Raw genomic sequence first — 17,653 nt, 5'->3', positions numbered from 1 at the left:
ATACTAGAGAAATTTCTTTCTGGCTCCCAGACTGTCAGACACCCTGACCGATGTCAGTACATTCTGGTATAAAGGTAGCCAGCTTGCATCCTATCAGTCTTTTCTTGCCGCTGAGCCCAAAGCTGTATTCAAGTGTCATTCGGTCTGTAATCGAGAGAAGCGTCATTGGACAAGATAAATACCCCATATGGGGAACTTTCTTTCCTTGCTCATGTCAGATAAAGTAAACAGCTGTCTTCATTGTGGAAAACAGATCCCACACAGACTTTCATTCTTTGTGTTAGTTGCCTAGGCCTAGATCACAACATCATTGGTTGTTGGTTTTGTGCATGATTCAATACTAGAACAATTGGGCATAGGGCAGAGTTTCTCACTAGATTCTGTAGCCAACAATATTTTTGCTAGTCTTCCATGGCATCTGATCTACCTAAGTGAAAGAAACAAAAGCTTAGGTCGTGAGATGACAGTCTCCACCTGTTTCTCCCTTCAGGCTTGTGATTGTTGTACAAAGTGAGGCGCTTTCATAGCCCCCTTACTTTTCTGATCTAGTAACTCAGGCCACTGTCAAGATCCTTTCAGAGTCTGACATGCCATTGGCTCCATCCACTGCTACACAAGCCGCTGACATTGGCTCTTTGGTCAGGTACAGGGCTGACTTTGCTTCCTAGGAGCATGTTCTGACCAGAGATTCTGCAATCAGGCCTGGGCCTACACCAGTTCTGGTGCACTTCAATCTTGGCAGACAGGCATCAGGACATTGGACATCCTTAGACGTAAGGCTTTAACCACCCCTAAGAAAGCCTCTATCCCTAGGCCTTCAGTCAAGCCGTCAGGCTCCATTTCTCAGGGGTCACAGCAGGATTTAATCATGTTAGCAGAGGACCTGCTGTCCATTGTCAGATCAAGGCAAGATCCAAGGATTACTTCTCGAAGGAGAAGAAAGAGATGATCCACAAGTAATTCCCTGGATTTGATCCCTTCTGAGGTAGAAAAAATACTCAACAGCCAATCACATCAGCAGAAGAAATAGTTTTAATGATACAAGCTCAGGTAAGTGCTTTTGTGCTAACTACACTTCAGATCATATTTCTAAAGCCAAGATGGTTGGTTGTTGAGTATTTTTTCCTGTTGGACTTGGATTTATCAGCCAACCGTTAATCATGGTTTCTGTTGCATTTTTTGTACCTTCTGAGGTAGACTCTGAACTTGAGGACTCTGGGTCAGAGAAGGGGCCCTCCTTTACCTCCTATGAGGATGCAGACTCTGAGGAAATCCGTGCTTCAGACTCACCTCCTGAGGATTTCACTTTTGGTGATAACCTCCATGCCATGAGGCAACATTTTCTGTGGGAACCCCAGGACTACCCACAGATATGAGGGTTAGGGAATTCCTCGACTTATCTGAACATAAGCCACTGGCTATTACCCCCCCCCCCATTATGGACGTAGAGGTAGACGCATTCCAGGAATCTTCCTTTAAACCTTGACTCCCTCCCATCTCCCCCTTGTAAGCCAGACTGGTTTTACAAGGTCCAGGATTCCCACAAGCATCTCTTCAGCAACCCTACTGCTGACCCTGAAGTTATCACTCTAGGTCCAAAAGGAGACAGAGCCAGTTCCTCTAGGAACCCACTCCCTACAGACAGAGCAGGGCCCTTGACAGGTTTGGCACAAAGTTTCTACATCTGCCACCCTTGCCATTTTCAGTTTCATAAGATTAAGTGCCATAGACTATACTAGAACATCTTAATGAAAAGGTCTCCACCTTTGAGAACAAAACCCTCAAAAGAATTAACTGACATCGGTCAGTCTAGTACTCTGGTAGCTAAACATTCCCTCCATTCTAGCTGTGATGCCATGGAAGCATCTTGCAGAGCATCTACTACTGGATCTGATATTAGGAGACATGCTTGGCTCCAAGAACAAACTCTTCTGGAACATGTCAAGCCTAGCCTGTTGGATGCCCCCCTTGACAAGGTCTGTTTGGGCCCAAGGCAGAAGAAGTTCTTAAAAAAAGATGGAGGATAAGGCCAAGTCAATGCAGACAGTAACATTTTTCCTTCAGGTACACAGGTACAACCACCTAGGTTCAGCAGAAATTTTCCAGCCAAACACTGGTCCATTCCCATCCAGCCTCTGAGTAGGCAGAGGAAAGTTCAAAGGGGTAGGTCACTCAGAGGCAACAGTCACAAAGGGGCAGACATTGGGCCTCCGAGTCACCTAGGGAAGGGGGTTCTAGATCCCAAGCCACATCCAGATTAGCAACAATGACTCAACCACCCCCCCCCCCCCAAAAGCTAGGAGGAAAGTAGTCTCTTTTCCAAACATACTTGGACCCTCATTACCTCAGACAGATGGGTTCTAGACATTATTGCAAATGCTGCAGACTTGCTTTCGGAGGGCACTTAAACAGGTTATCCACATGTTCCCCAAAATCAAAAAAGAGGTCTTGGCTCAAATTCAGACACTGTGTTCCCTGGGAGTAGTAAAACCAGTTCTCACTGTCCAGCCAGGAAAAGGATTCTATTCCAGGCTCTTCCTGGTCCCTGGAAAGGGGAGGCTCATGGTGCCCCATCTTGGATCTGTCCGGCCTCAATCAATTTGTCATGGTGCCAAAGTCCAAAATGTTAACCCTCCAAAAACTATTGCCCATGATACCCCCCCCCCATGCTTTTAGTCTCTCTAGACCTAAAAGATGCTTTTCTGCACATCCTTAGGAGTCGCACAGATTTCTTTACTTCAGGATATGATCCAGTCATTATCAAATGTTTGCACTGCCCTTGTGCTTATCTACAGCAGCAAGAGTGTTCGCAAAGTGCCTAGCACCAGCAGTAGCCTTTTCCAGGACCATGGGGGATACCACCCAACATTACAACCTGCGAGAGATGCACTTACATAGACAAATTGGAAGCAAAGCTCTCTCCAGCCAAGATTATGCTTAGACAATCGAGAGGAGAAGGTTAACCTGCACTACACCTCAAGCAACACATAGCCTTTCAAAACCCATGCCATCAACACCCACACATAGCAACATTAAATCCATATATGCGGAGGACCTTAACATTAACCTGCCCAAGCAACAAGGACCTCGAAAGCTGAAATGCAAACAAACACCAGTCACAACCACAGTGACACATGGCTCACAACACCAGTGTGCCACCCAACAACAGCCCCTATGGCAAGAAAATGTACCCAACACTTTAGTCATAGGCAACTCTATAGTCAGGCACACTGATGTCCCACTCACCAGGCTGAACAAGGAGAAAATTAGTCAGCTGCCTGTCTGGTGCCAGGATCAGCCACATAACATATGCACTCAAGTCACTCCACAACAAGTACAAATACGACTGTCCTTGTCCATGTTTGAGTGAATGACTTGAGATGTACCTCCCTGGACTATGAAGAGAGACATGGAAGAGCTCTCTGATCATGTGGCCCAGGCAGATATGACCCTGAGTAGCATCCTGCCTTCGCCCAGAATGATACCACAGTATAAGGGCAAAATGATTGACTTCAACAACTGGCTAAGCTTCTGGTGTCATTCAAAGGGGATTCCGTATCTGTCTGCCTGGGAAGACATGATCGACAAACCACAATGCTTTGCCAGAGATGGTCTGCAGCTGTCACCCCTGGATTCAGGTTAGTGGCTAAAGCTCTTGCCACTTCTATAGTGCCTTTTTTAGGCAAGGTTCAAAGGACAAAAGTACCACCATAACAGATACAAGCATACAAAAGCTGAAGGTAATGCTACTCAATGCTGGAAGTCTAAACCTCAAAATGCACTCTCTCGAGGCACTCCTAAAAATGGAGAGCATTGATATCTGTGCACTGAGACCTGGTTCAAGGCTCCCCAGAGAACCCCTGCAATACCAGGCTACAACTCTAACCACACTTTTTGGCCACCAAACCAAGACCAAAACACTAAAGATGGAGGAGTGTCCATATTCACCAAGGATATTCACACCTCCAGACCAATTGCCCAACACAATCCATCTGAAATTCTCCAGGTGCAACTATAACACTAGGCAAGACCACAATCCAAATTGTAGCTTGCTACAGATCCCCCCCACCATGCCCACAATTCTCATTACACCTTTCTAAACATACTGGAAAATATTAAGATACAACCAAACACCCTAATACTGGGTGATTTCAACTACTCTGCCATTAACTGGGAAAACTACTCGGGTACCAACACCTTTTCCCAGTGGTTCTTGGAATTCATAAATTCCAGTGCCCTGGATCAACTAATCCATTGTCCCACCAGGGGCTCCAATATCCTAGACCTGGTCATTACCAACATGGGAGATGGATGCTCCACACCAGTGGTCATGCCCTCATGTTCAGGTCTGACCATAAGCTAATCACCCTTGACATCCACATCCCACCCCCACCCCCCAGTAAGGAAAACTTCTCCAAAGCCAACTTCATGCTACTCAAGTCAGAAGTGACAAACTTCATGACACCCATGCAGATGGGAGCTGAAAGTTCGACGACTGAATCCTACACTAAGGCACTGTATGAGCACATCCACTCGTGCATGAATTGTGCCATCCCAAATAGAACCAAGATGCTCTCCAACAAAAAAAGGAAGCCAATCTGGTGGTCCCCTGGCAGGAACAAACTATACAATAAAAGGAGGAAACTGTTGCAGAAAAGAGGAAAATCCCAGGATGCAAAAAACTCCCTTACCAGCCTCAGTAAAAGCTGAGATCCCTCATAAAATACTCTAAAGCAAGTTACGAAAATAAAATTGCGAAAGATTCCAAGGACGACCACAAGGCATTCTATAGTTACGTCAAGAATCTAAATGGCAGTGCTCAGATCTGCTCTGAGCAACAACAGAATGGCATTAAATATACTGATCCCAAGGATATTGCCAATATCTTGGTAGATCGATTTAGTGCCAACTTCATCTCCCTCTCACCCCCTAAAGGGCCCATCTCAATACCAAAAGATTGCCAAATTCCGGTAATCACGGCCAAATAGGTAGAAACTGCAATCTCCAAAGCTAAGAATACAGCATCCATGGGACCAGATGACATCCCAGGCTGTGTACTACAAAATGTACTGGCACCTCACCTAAGTGTCATGTTTAATCACAGCCTCACCGCAGGCTTTGCGCCCACTGAGTGGCGCACAGCTACAGTTATCCCACTCCACAAAGGGGGATCCACCTTGGATCCTGGGAACTACCATCCCATCAGTCTGATGAGCCTGATCTGCAAGGGCATGGAACGCATGATCATGGAACTTATAAACAAAGACATTGGCAACTTTCAAACACTGGACCCCACCCAGTTTGGGTTCGTGAAGGGCTGATCTTGTCTCCTGAACCTGAGTGACTTCTTTGAATAAGTCTCCATAGCTGTGGATGAGGGTAAGGAGATCCACACAGCCTATCTGGACCTCGCCAAGGCCTTTGACACCATCCCCCACTCTGGAATCATAGATAAACTTACTAAGCTGGGCATAAATCCCTACGTCACTCGGGTTGCCAACTGACTTACTGACAGAACCCAGACTGTAAAAGCAGCTGACTCCAAATCCAGCTCCAGACAGGTGACAAGTGGAGTACCTCAGGGTTCAGTCCTGGGACCACTCTTGTTTAGCATCTACTTCTCTGAAGTACAGGGCAACACTAAGGGACTCTGGCTAACAGTTCACAGATGACTGCAAACTGGGAGCCATTATTGAATCTCCAAATGATGTGGATATTCTAAAAAAGGGTCTTACAGAAACAGATGCTTGGTGCCAGAGCCATGGGTTCAATCTTAATGCCAAGAAATGTATAGTTATCCCCTTTGGGAAAAACCATGTACTCATGAATTACCACATAGGTGGCAGTACACTAAACACCGAAGGTGTGATGAGAGACTTAGGGACACAGGTGGACAGTGGCCACACCTTCGATAACCACATTGCCAAAACAGTCAGAAAATCCTATGTGGCACACCTCATCACTAAGGGCTTTTCATCCAGAAAAAAGGAGGTCTTTGTCCCACTGCACTCGTCCCTCATTAGACCCATTATAGAGTACAATGCCCCATTTGGTATGTACCTCACAAGACATCTGCAACAGCTGGAAAGGCCACAGAAATACCTCACTAAAAGAATCACAGGCCTAAAGCAGATGCCCTATGCTGATCTAAAAAAAAAAAACTCTAGCATACTCTGTGGCATATAGTCTACTCGGAGGTGATCTCTGCTTAACATACAAGGCCATGTCAAACTGTGAGATGTTGGACATGGTCCACTTAAAGAAATCCCAATCCCTCAGAGCCACACACTCCAGGGATCTGCACCTTGTCATCGCAATAAACAAAACATGCTGGAGGAATAGGTTCCTGACCCAGAGACTCCCCATAATCTGGAAAAGCATGCACATACATGTCAAGCAGAGCGCCTCCTTGGCCCTCTTCAAAAGGAACCTTGACAATTGGATGGGAGATAAGAAATTCACCTCTGGGATCACATCAGTCGCCCTGCTGGACAGGGGTCCAGGGAAGTAAATATAGTGGGAAGAAATATCCAGGGAATTGTTATGGCTAGGCTTGTATAGGCCCTAGGGCTGATAGCCTAGTACCAACCTATGAACCTAAATCTATCCTTATCTGGAAGAGTGCCTCATACAGCCCACAGATCAGGCCGAGATCCTCAAGGACCTCGAATTCACACAGGACCTCCTTTCCTCTCTGGGGTTTACAGTGAACCTACAGAAATCCCACACCTCACCAACAAAACGATTGTCTTCTTGGGGACAGTTCTGGGCTCCTTTCTGCAAAAGACTTTCCTCCTCCAGAAAAACTCCTTCCTGACAAATTTCTTCCATGGGATTCAATTGAGAAGTTGCATCTCAGCAAGGGAATTTCTTCAAGCCTTGGGATATATGTGGCCTCATGGTTCCCCTTGCCAAGACTACAAGATGAAGCTCCAGTGGTACCAGAAAAATGTCTAGTGCCAAAACTCACAGTTCCTACAGACTAAGGTCTCCTGATCCCCTGCCTCAAAACAGTTTGCATGTTGGGCACAACCTTGATCCTAGAATTAGGGTCTCCCCCCAGGCTTAAAACCTATCTACAGATGCCTCTGAGACAGCATGGGGGGCTCACTTCTATAACCTCCAAACCCAGGGGAAGTGGGATTCTGGATCCAAGGACAGACACATCAACTGGAAGGAACTTGTGGGCAGTATTAAAGGGGCTTATTAGCCTTCCAGGAAAAATGGACCCCCTGGTGTCCAGTTAATCAAGACGGACAATACCACAGTTAAGCTGTACATAAATGGGGGTATATTCTTAACCCCTGTGCCATCTAGCAATGCAAATCTGGGAAATAGCTCAGTCTATGGGCTTAAACCTGATAGTAGAATACCTTCCAGGAGTCCAAAATGCTGTGGTACTTCATCTCCGCAGAAACTTGATGGACCCTCACGAGTGGCATCCGCACCCAAAAATCTTCCAGTTCATAACCCAAACATGGGGAGTTCAACAGGTGGGACCCTTTTGCATCCAAAGAGAATGCACACCCGCAAAAATTCCATATTAGGAGCAAACAGGAGATAGCTTGGAAAAGAGATGCCTTCTCCTTCCCCTGAACAAACCTTTTCATTTATGCATTTCTCCCCATACCCCATCTTCCTGGAGTTCTGCTCAAGAGAAGAGGGCCCAAGTGTAATACTTATAGTTCCAGACTGGCCCAGACAGCATTTTTACCCCCTCCACCTTGAACTCACCAGAGCCCATGGCTACTCCCTCAGAGAGTAGATGATCTCACACAGAATGAGGAAAACATTGTTCACCCCAATCCTTGGGCCCTCAACCTTACAGCGTGGATGATCCCACAAAAAACACAATGGTGTTACCCTATGTAAACAAGTGCTAGACATCCTCAAAGAATCTAAGTGGGAAATTGTTCTGTATTTGTTGCAAAGGTCACCACTGAGATCCTAAATCAGCATGTTTCCAGCATCCTGGAATACCTGACTGGCCTGCTGAATCGGGGACCATCTCACTCTTCCATTAAAATCCATGCTTCTGCTATCTCTGCATGTGTAACCTGTCACCCTTCCCTTTTCTCCCATCCACTATTAAAGCAATTTTGTAGGGGAGTCATCCATATTAGACCACCCAGAAGGAAACTAACTCCTCCTTGGGACCTTAATTTTGTGCTAGAGAAACTGACCTTGCCCCCTTCGGCCAACCCCTTTGGAGCCAGCAGCTTCTGCAGACCTAAAGTTCCTGACATGGAAAACCGTTCTAGCTATCACTTCAGCCAGGAGGGTCTCTGAGTTGCAGGCCCTCATGGCAGTAGATCCTTACCTTATCTTCCACAGGGATAAGGCCTCTGTCAGAACCAATCCATCCTTTATGCCTAAAGTGGTCTTGGACACATCTTTGAATCAGGCCATCCATCCCCCTACCTTTTTCCCCAATCCACAAAATAAACAGAAAGGAATTCTGCATTCCTTGGATGTGCACAGACAGCTACATTTCTATCTGAACAAGACAAAAGCTTTGAGAAAGACTGATCAGCTTTTCATTACCTTTGCCTCTGAGAAAGAAGGTAAGTTTGCCTCTAAGCAAATTGTCTCCAAATGGATTTCCTACTCATTTGCTTTTGTTATAGCTCCCACGGCAAAATGCCACCAATGGGGAATAAAATGTCATTCCACCAGGGCAACTGTTATTTCCACTGCCTTTCTAAAGGGTGTTGCCACCAAGGACAAGTTGGAGGCTGCCACCTGGTGGGTCTGTGCATACCTTCACCAAGCACTACCACCTGGCATCCTTCTCCAGGTCTAGAGCAGGCTTTGCCACTGCTGTCCTGCAGGGTATCCTCTCTTCCCCTTAGTCACCTTCCTCCCTCCTTTCAGCTTTAGAAACCTTCCCTATAGTCAAGACTGCAACAGTGAAACAAAGAACATAGTACATCTGTGTACATTTACCATAAATGTAGAGGTTAGACTATATTCACTGTTGCAGTCTTCTTTCCCTTCCACCAACCCCTCCTCAGCCTACTATGCAGCTTAATTCTATTTTGTACTCAACCAAGGGACCCCTCCTTTGCTCCCTTCCTATTCCAGGTTCTCCTTTGGATACCTCCTATCTGGTTAGGGCTGTTAGTTAAGGGCAAGAAAACTCTGGTATCATGATGCAGGCTGGCTACCTTTGTACCTGAAAGTACTGACATCGGTCAGGGCGTCTGCCAGCCCGAGAGCTGGAAAGAAATTTCTCAGTCGAGCCAGCTGAGGGCTTTCACAGCAGGAAATCCCCAATAGTCAGGATTTGCAACAATGAATACACACTAACATCTACATTCATGTTAAGTGTACACAACTCTATTTTCCTTCCAAACCAACAAGTATCCAAGGTTCTTTTTGGTTCGTTTCCAGACGGTCGCAGTGCAGTCCATTTTACCCGTGAGGAATATGACTGAATGTGCTCGATCACTCTCAAGGATGACTACCATCATATAAAGATTGCGAGGTGGTCCAGGAGATTTCTGTGTTTTTCTAGCTGAGGGCTGATCATTATCAGTTCAGAGTGCTGCTGTTCAGTCTTATTGCCACCCTCAGGTGTTCACCAAGTGTATGGCAGTAGTAGCAGCCTGGCTCAGGTAGCAGGGTTTCCATGTCTTTCCCACCTGGATGATTGGCTCTTAAATGTCCTCCCGAGAGCATTCTTGATAAGGTCCAGGGACACCATACTCCAGCTGCACAGTTCCTTAGAGATCACAGTCAACTACAAAAAGTCCAGCTGTCCATTCAGCTCAGTACTTGGAATTTATAGGTTGCCATTTGGATATAGTTCCCCAGATTGCCAAGCCTCCAGAGTCCAAAATATTGAGCCTTCAGGATCTGGCAAGGTCCTTAATCATGTGCTAAAAGCCTTCACTGCATCTTATTCCCAGACTTGTGGGTCACACAGCAGCTAATTATTTATAGGTTCATAGGTTCATACTAGGCTATCTGCCCTAGGGCATTTATAAGCCTAGCCAGAGTGTGTTTGGCTTTCGCCACCCATTTTAAATTAATTTTGCTATGCCCTTTTTCGAGGTTAGTATACTGTGCCTCTGTCTAACAGTGACACAGAAGTGATACCCGGGGTAAACCTACGATCTCCCATCCACTCATCAAGATTCCTCTTGAAGTGTGTCTAACCTGGACTGGGATTTTATTCCAGAGTGAAGGGAGCCTCTGGGTTATGAATCTGTCCCTCCAGCATGTCCTATTTATTTCAGTGCTGAGGTTCAAGTCTCAAGTGCATAGCTCGATGGGATTTGGATTTTCTGAGGTGCAGCATGTCCATTAATTCTGGGTTGGACATGGCTTTATACATCAGGCACAGATCGCCTCTGAGCAGGCGGTATGCCACTGAGTAGACCTGGAGTTTCTTTAACCGGGCAGCATATGGCATCTATATGAGCCCTTTGATCCTCTTGGTGAGGTACTTTTGGGGTCTTTCCAGTTGCTGCAGGTGTCTGGTAAGGTACATCCCAAAAGGAGCATTGTACTCAATTATGGGCCTGATGAGGGATGAGTAAAGAGGCACGATGACCTCCCCTGATCTAGATGTGAATCCCTTCATGATTAGGTGGGCTATATAAAATGTTTTTCTAACCACTTTGGCCATGTGGATTTCAAATGAGAGATTGCTATCAACTTGGGTCCCCAGGTCCCTAATTACTTCCGTACTTAATGGATTACCACATATGTGGTAATTTGTGGGCACTTTGTTTTTGCCAAAGGGGATGTCTATACACTTTTTGGTGTTTAGCTTGAGGCCATGGCTCTGGCACCAGTTGTCTGTTTCTATGAGGCCCTTTTGTAGGATGCTTGTGTCAGCTGGAGAGTCGATTATGGCGCCTAGTTTGCAGTCATCTGCAAACCTGGTCAGCCACAGTCCTTCCGTGTTGGCCTGTACCTCCGAGAAATATATACCGAACAAGAGAGGTCCCAGGACTGAGCCTTGTGGGACGCCACTTGTAACTGGTTTGGAGTCTGACATGGCTCCAGCAATTCTAACCATGTGGGTTCTGTCCTTGAGCCAGTTTGCAACCCATTTAGTGACATAGGGGTTTATATTTAAGCTGGTGAGCTTATCTATAATGCCCGAGCGGGGTAGTGTATTTGGTGGGGTATTTAGTTCCCTTGGCCAGGTATCACATGGGGGCATTACAGTGGATCCTGATGGGTCCAGTGGTCATACTCAACTCATCTAATGGATTTTCTAGTCTGCCTGACCCAAGTTTGTTTTGATCAAATCAGTTGATAGGTGGAGTCTCATTTGGTGTCCACCAGGAAAACCATTTGTTCTTCCCTTTCCTCAGGCTACAGACATGAAAGACAACACTCTTCTTGGTTGGGGGGGGATTTTGAATAGAGGGCTATCCAGGAGACCGGGTCTACTGCCGAGGCCAACCTGCACATCAACATTGAGAGTGGTCCTCCTCTTGTTGCAGGCTTTTCAGGACGTTCTCCCCAAGGGTGTGATTTCTGTCCAGACTGCCAAATGTCAGTAGTCTGCTATCTGAACAAACTGGTGCAACCCGTATCTACCTCCTTTGTCGGGAGGCCATGAGGGCCTGGCAATGGATGATTTTGACTCAACTGTTTCTGAATGCAGTGCACATTCCAGAGAAATCCAACATCTTGGTGGACAATTTGAGCAAGAACATTCTCCTTCCTCACGAGAGGTCCCTGAATCCGAGGGTTGCTGCTCAGACTTTTTAGCACTGGGGCACTCTGTGTTGTGACCTTTTTGCATCTCCTTCCAAAACCAGCTATTATGCCTTTGTTCCTCCTTAGGGACAGTCAGCTAGGGATACTGTCCTGTATACTTGGCCCCTGGTTCTTCTGTATGCATATCCCTTGACCCCGTCGATAAAGTTTCTTTGGAAATGGCCCATTTCAGAGCAAATGTAATCCTCATTGCTTCCTTTGGCCTCATCCGGTATGGTTCCCCTTCGTTTGGCCTCTCCTGAGGTACCTTTCTTGGGTCCTGGATCTTATTTCTCACCCAGCAGGCTTGTTAAATACCCAACCTTCAAACATAACTACTTGGCTTATCCAATTCCCTTGATAGCCAGGAATCCTAAGCTTTCAGACTGATTCATTCACATCTTAACTTCTTCCCAAAAGTTATCTGCTCGTAAAGTGTATACTAGTAAGCAGAAGTGTTTTGCCTTGTGGTCTCTGTCAGGGCTTGGACCACTTTTCAGCACCTTTGGAGGCTATTCTGGACTTTCTTGTGGCTTTGTTTAATTCTGGGTCTAGATACTCTACTATTAAAATGTTGCCATTTGGATATAGTTCCCCAGATTGCCAAGCCTCCAGAGTCTAGACTGCATCCAATTTTTACATTAGTAGGGGATAATATGCTGTTGGTTGCCCTTAAGATCTCAAAAGCCTTTCTTTAAAGAACCCTTTTACTTCATTTTCCTGTATGAGACCCTGTTCTACCTTGGGACTTGCCTTTTATGCTTCAGTTGCTAGCTGCAACTCCTTTTGAGCCCTCTGCTACTGCTGTTGATCTGAAGTTGTCATGGAAGACTTTGCTCTTGGTGGCCATTACCTCTGTGAAGCATGTGGAAGAGCTGCAGACCCTCCCTGCTATCCCTCCTTACTTGGGTTTCCATCAAGACAGTGTCCTTCAGACCAGACCTTTCTTTTCTGTCTAAAGTGATATCAGAAAATAATTTAAATCAGCCCATTCATCTGCTAGTCTTTTTTCTCAAATTTTCTAACGGGAGTGAATATCTTCTGCCTTGTCCTGATGACCATAAATAATTGTGATTTTATTTGGACCAGACAGGGTCCTTTAGAAAATCTAATCAGTTGTTTCATTATCTGTCTTGGGTGAGTGCTCTTGTATCCAAGGTTACTTTGTCCATATGGCTTTCTGATTGTATTTCCATTGGGTATGGTTTGAAGAGAGTCATTGCATCACATACCCAAAGGGCATTCTACCAGAACTATGGCTACATCTACAGTCTTTTTTTTTCCTGAGCTGCCTTTGATAACATTTGTGCAACTGCAACTTGGGTGGGTCATCACCTTTGTGTCCCACTACAAACCACTCTAGGTGTAGACCTTTGTTTGGTTCCACTGTATTATGTAATATCTTTCCATGAGACTGTCCTAGGGTGCTATGTGCCTAGGGGCTCTGTCCCATTTGTTGAGGCAAAATGGAAAAGACAACATCGGTTATGAAAGTTATGTACTCACCAAAATAATACAGCCTTTGTATGTCTGATTTAACCCCCCCACCCCCATCCCCAACTTCCCGGCTATGGTGTTACTTTAGGGATGACCAGCCAGTGAGCCCGCTTTCCCTCTTTCTTTTGGCCATTGGTCTTTCATTTTTATCTCCCCTGAGAGTCTGTCTGTGAGTCTAAACAGACAAAGCGGAAAACAAGAACTGAGCGAGCTCTAGTAAAGCAGGGGGTTATGGGTAGAGGAGGGCAGAGCTCATGGAGCCGAAGTCTTGGAAGTTGGCCAGCACTGGATTAGAGTCAGATCCAATAAACCACAGGTTGAACCAGACAGAAACAGGCCATCTAGAGCTATTGTTTTGTTGAGTACATAACTTTCATTTAACATTAAAAGGCCTTTTACCACTGGATCCAGATAAGTCACAATCTGAAAAGGATTCTGAAAAAGCATCAAAACAAAATGATTCAGACTCCAAGAAATGTCCTTCTACACCTACTTCTCTGACATTGGTAATGAAAATCCCAATGTTTGAAGCCTGCACTGTGATCTACATCCTACCACCAGAACCCTTGGATTTAATTTTGATCCACCACTCCCCAAGAAAACAGACACCATTAAAGTCAGATCAGTGTTATCCATTAAGTCTTTCAGGTCTTAGAAGAGTACTTTGGAGGCAGACTTGAACTGTCTGTGGGACTTCCTGAGGACACATTGAGATGGGAGTCATTCCGTCCCATTCAACTCCAAAGATGGCTGGATCTGACTAGATGCTTAAGATTTTAGCTCCTTCACCAGTCTGACTTGATTCCAGTGGTTTTGGAACTGGCTTTTCACTTGGGACTTGTGGCCTCATGGCAGACTCCCTGTAACTTCTGCACCATGGGTCTTGAATGTGACTCATAAGACTACTGCTTTGTTGGAACAGAGGACTCAAGCTGTGGACTTTGACTCCATTGTTGGAGCCATTAGTTTGCTTGTGTTGATGGTGTTGCAGCCCTCAGCCTTCTCAGCATTGGGGAGGTCCCTGCATTGGCTCGGTCCATCTCTTCAAAGAGAGAGTTGAATCCAGTGGATAGGCAGTGTCCTCTCCGATGAAGGTTGGAGGGGATAATCTTTTGGCCTAAGCAGAAATACAGATCACAACGGATACAGTTTCATCCCATGATTCCCTCATCCTGTTCCCGTCAGACATCCTTTGGTCAGAATTTTCCCGTAAGCTTCAAGCCCTCTGCACAAAAGCACATACAATTCTCAGGTGTTGCCTCCTATGATGTATCCAAGATGATGTGCAAGAGGAAGCACCTAAGCTCCTGCCAGAGTCCCCCACCTCAGATACTGACTTGGAGGGATTCTCCCAATCTTCTTAGAATGATACCGCTTATGATGAAATTTTAAATCTGATGCATCAGTGGGGATCTTGATCCATTGACCCTCCCCTTCTAGGGCAACACAGTATTGTTTGAAGCTTACAGATCACCACCATCTAGTTACTGGGTGATGCCTCCAACCAACAAGTTGATTGACTTAACTGTTAGAATGTCATGGTAGGAGCCCGATAACCTTTGAAGCAGTCCCTCATAAGGCCGATAAGTTTCTTTGACCACCGAAAGTTATGCGAAATTAGACTAAATCTCCTGCAGTTGATTCCACCATTCTGGTAGCAGCTACTACAAGAGAGCTGTCTGACTTTACGTCTAGTCATCCCCCCACCAAGGATTCTAGGTTGATGGATAGGCTTGGGAAGCATTCATATACTTCAGGTATCTTTGTGTGAAGAGCACTGAATTAAGCCATACAAATGAATAGATTTCAGAGCGATTTGAAACTACAGATGTGTACTCTGAAAGCTCCTCTAACAATGGAGTTGAAAAAACTAGAAACTATATTGACTGCCATGTACAGTATCACCAACCTTTGTGCGCCTTATGCATAAACTGTTGGATGAAGGGGCCAGGGCACCTAGGACTGCCACAGCAATGAGGCACCATGCATGATTGTGCCTGTGTAATTTTTCAGATCACTTAAAGGCATCTTTCCCCAAACTCTCCATTCTATGGGTCTTCCCTGTTTGGCTCTTTGAAAATACAGAAGTGGAGTGGGCAATAACATTTTCTGCTGTTGGAGTCAAGTTCTAGATTCCTCAGAAGTCATACAGTAGGAACCAAAAAGGACCTTTTTCCCTCTGGTTTAGTATGTATAAAGTCAATAGTCTGAGTCTCTGATGGGGAGGCCTCCCTCAATGGAGTTAGGCCCAAAGGCTGAGGAGGGTCCTCAGAACCAGACACATTGTAGGCCTTTTAATGACAGGATAGTGACTGCTGTATTCTAGAGACAGTTGGAGGAACTCCCCCTCTAGGCCATCACACAAGATACTTGGTTAAGAGGGGGTAAATGATATCCAGAGGCTATTTCATACAATTTTTCCCAACTCCTCCCCAACCCAGCAATGCCATTGCCAGATGTTCCACCCAGTCAGGGAAAAGCAGTAGAAAAATAGCTTCTCCAAAAGAGGTATCCAGGAGGTCAAACCAGATCAGAGGGGGCCAGGTGTTTGTCCCAAGTTCTTATTGGTTCTGAAGAAAACCCAGGACCTCTGCCTACTGAACAAGTATGTCTGGAAGACCCAATTCATAGCCGTCACTTCTACCCAGTCTCAGGATAATTACTGGATATGCTCCTTTGATCTTCAAGACCCTCGTCTCCCTATCAAGATTGTAAAAGATTCAAGGAGGTTCCTCTCCTGGATAGAACCCAGTTCATATTCTTATCATATGGCCATGCCACAGCCCCCATGGCATTGTCCAAATGCATGGCTGTCATAGCAGTTCACCTACGACTTCTGGAGTACAAGATTTTCAATACAAGACTGGCTCCTAACTGCCCCCTCAATGGAGTCTCGTTCAGAGTCTGAGGACTATCTTCTCAAATTTTGCCAGTCTCTGGGAATTTCAGTAAATCAAGGTTCAGCCTTCATCTGGTTCAAAGAATCACATTTATAGTGTCATCTGGACACTACTACATCCATAATTTCCTTGCTTTTGGAAAATATTCAGATGTTGAAGCCAGCTGTTCAGTCTGTACTTCACACCCTACTCCTACTGAAGCCTTAGGTTTTTGTGGATATTAGGCCTGATGGGGTTATGGATTCTAATGATATACTTTGCATTTTTTCATGTGAACAATTTGCAATGACTTCAAGCTCACCGATCACAGTGCATTCATCTCCCTCTCCAAGACTATTATAACAAAATCTGATACTGGAAATTCCTGAGATGGTTACAATCTCCAATGGTCCACTACAGAAAAACCCTTCATAACGGCTGCCCTTGTAGCAATTGTAACCAATGCAACAGTCTTGCCATATTATTATGCCTTTCAGTATATGCGTGCTCTGCCATTAGTGTATCACACCCAGCAACAATTGTACGACTATTTCCAGTTCTGTTTTATAGAACCTGCATTAATCTGTTTCTCCCGCATGTTGAGTGGACTTTGTAAACCAACATGTACATAGTCCAGTATCCCAGGCCTCCAGTATTAACCTTTCATCTTTTGGTTTAAATTCACCTCTCCTTAACCATTCACATAATATCCTGATCAACATGCAGTTCAGGAGTTTTCTGTACTTGTGTACTATATTTATGCCTCTTCCACATTTCTTGCCTTCTCATCTGATCCTCCTTGTATTTTTTTCTTTTGTTTTTTTTTTTGCACATTCAGTTGCTGCCTAATTTTTGATGCTTCTGGTTTGACACTCATTCCCGCTTGACACTGATATACTTCTGCTAAACTATACAGGTTAGTCACATTAGACGTGTTCTCATATCTTAAAGCTTCCACTATGTTTGGATCTAGTGGTGTCAGCAGATATGTATGCAGTCCTACAATTCCAGCTCTCTATAATGTAATCAGTTTCAAGGAGGCCCATATCTTCAGAACGAGGAATACATAATCTTGGTATACACTGATTTTTATATATCATTTGATATGTGTGAAGCTTTTTTCTTGTTTTCCCGTCCAACTGATCCACTACTTTTTGAGGCCAGTCAATCGCCCCAAAATTGTAAGTTAGAATAGGAAGAGCAAATTGGTTTATCGCTTGGACTTTGTTCCTTGATATCCCAGCTGTTTTCAGTATTAATAGTTTTCTAAAATATTCCTTTCTGAGTTTTGCTTGCATTTGTTCCTGTTTTGTTGTCAATCCTTCATCAATTTCCAAATATTTATGCAATCCCTGCTGCTCAGTTCCTTTATATCACACTCCTGTCCACTTCCGATATTTTCTTAGTGCTGTAGCTTTCCTGCTTTAAATGTTGCTTTTGTGCATTTATCAAGACCAAATGACATTCTTATTTCTTCTGAGAAAGTTTTGACCACTTCAGTTGTGCTTTCAACTCATCTGCTGAACTATACAGTTGTAAATCATCCACAAAAAGAT

The sequence above is a fragment of the Protopterus annectens genome, chromosome 7.part0, assembly GCF_019279795.1.
Source record: "Protopterus annectens isolate FY-2018-M chromosome 7.part0, PAN1.0, whole genome shotgun sequence".
Taxonomy (NCBI): Eukaryota; Metazoa; Chordata; order Ceratodontiformes; family Protopteridae; genus Protopterus; species Protopterus annectens.
This window is presented reverse-complemented; position numbering follows the sequence as displayed.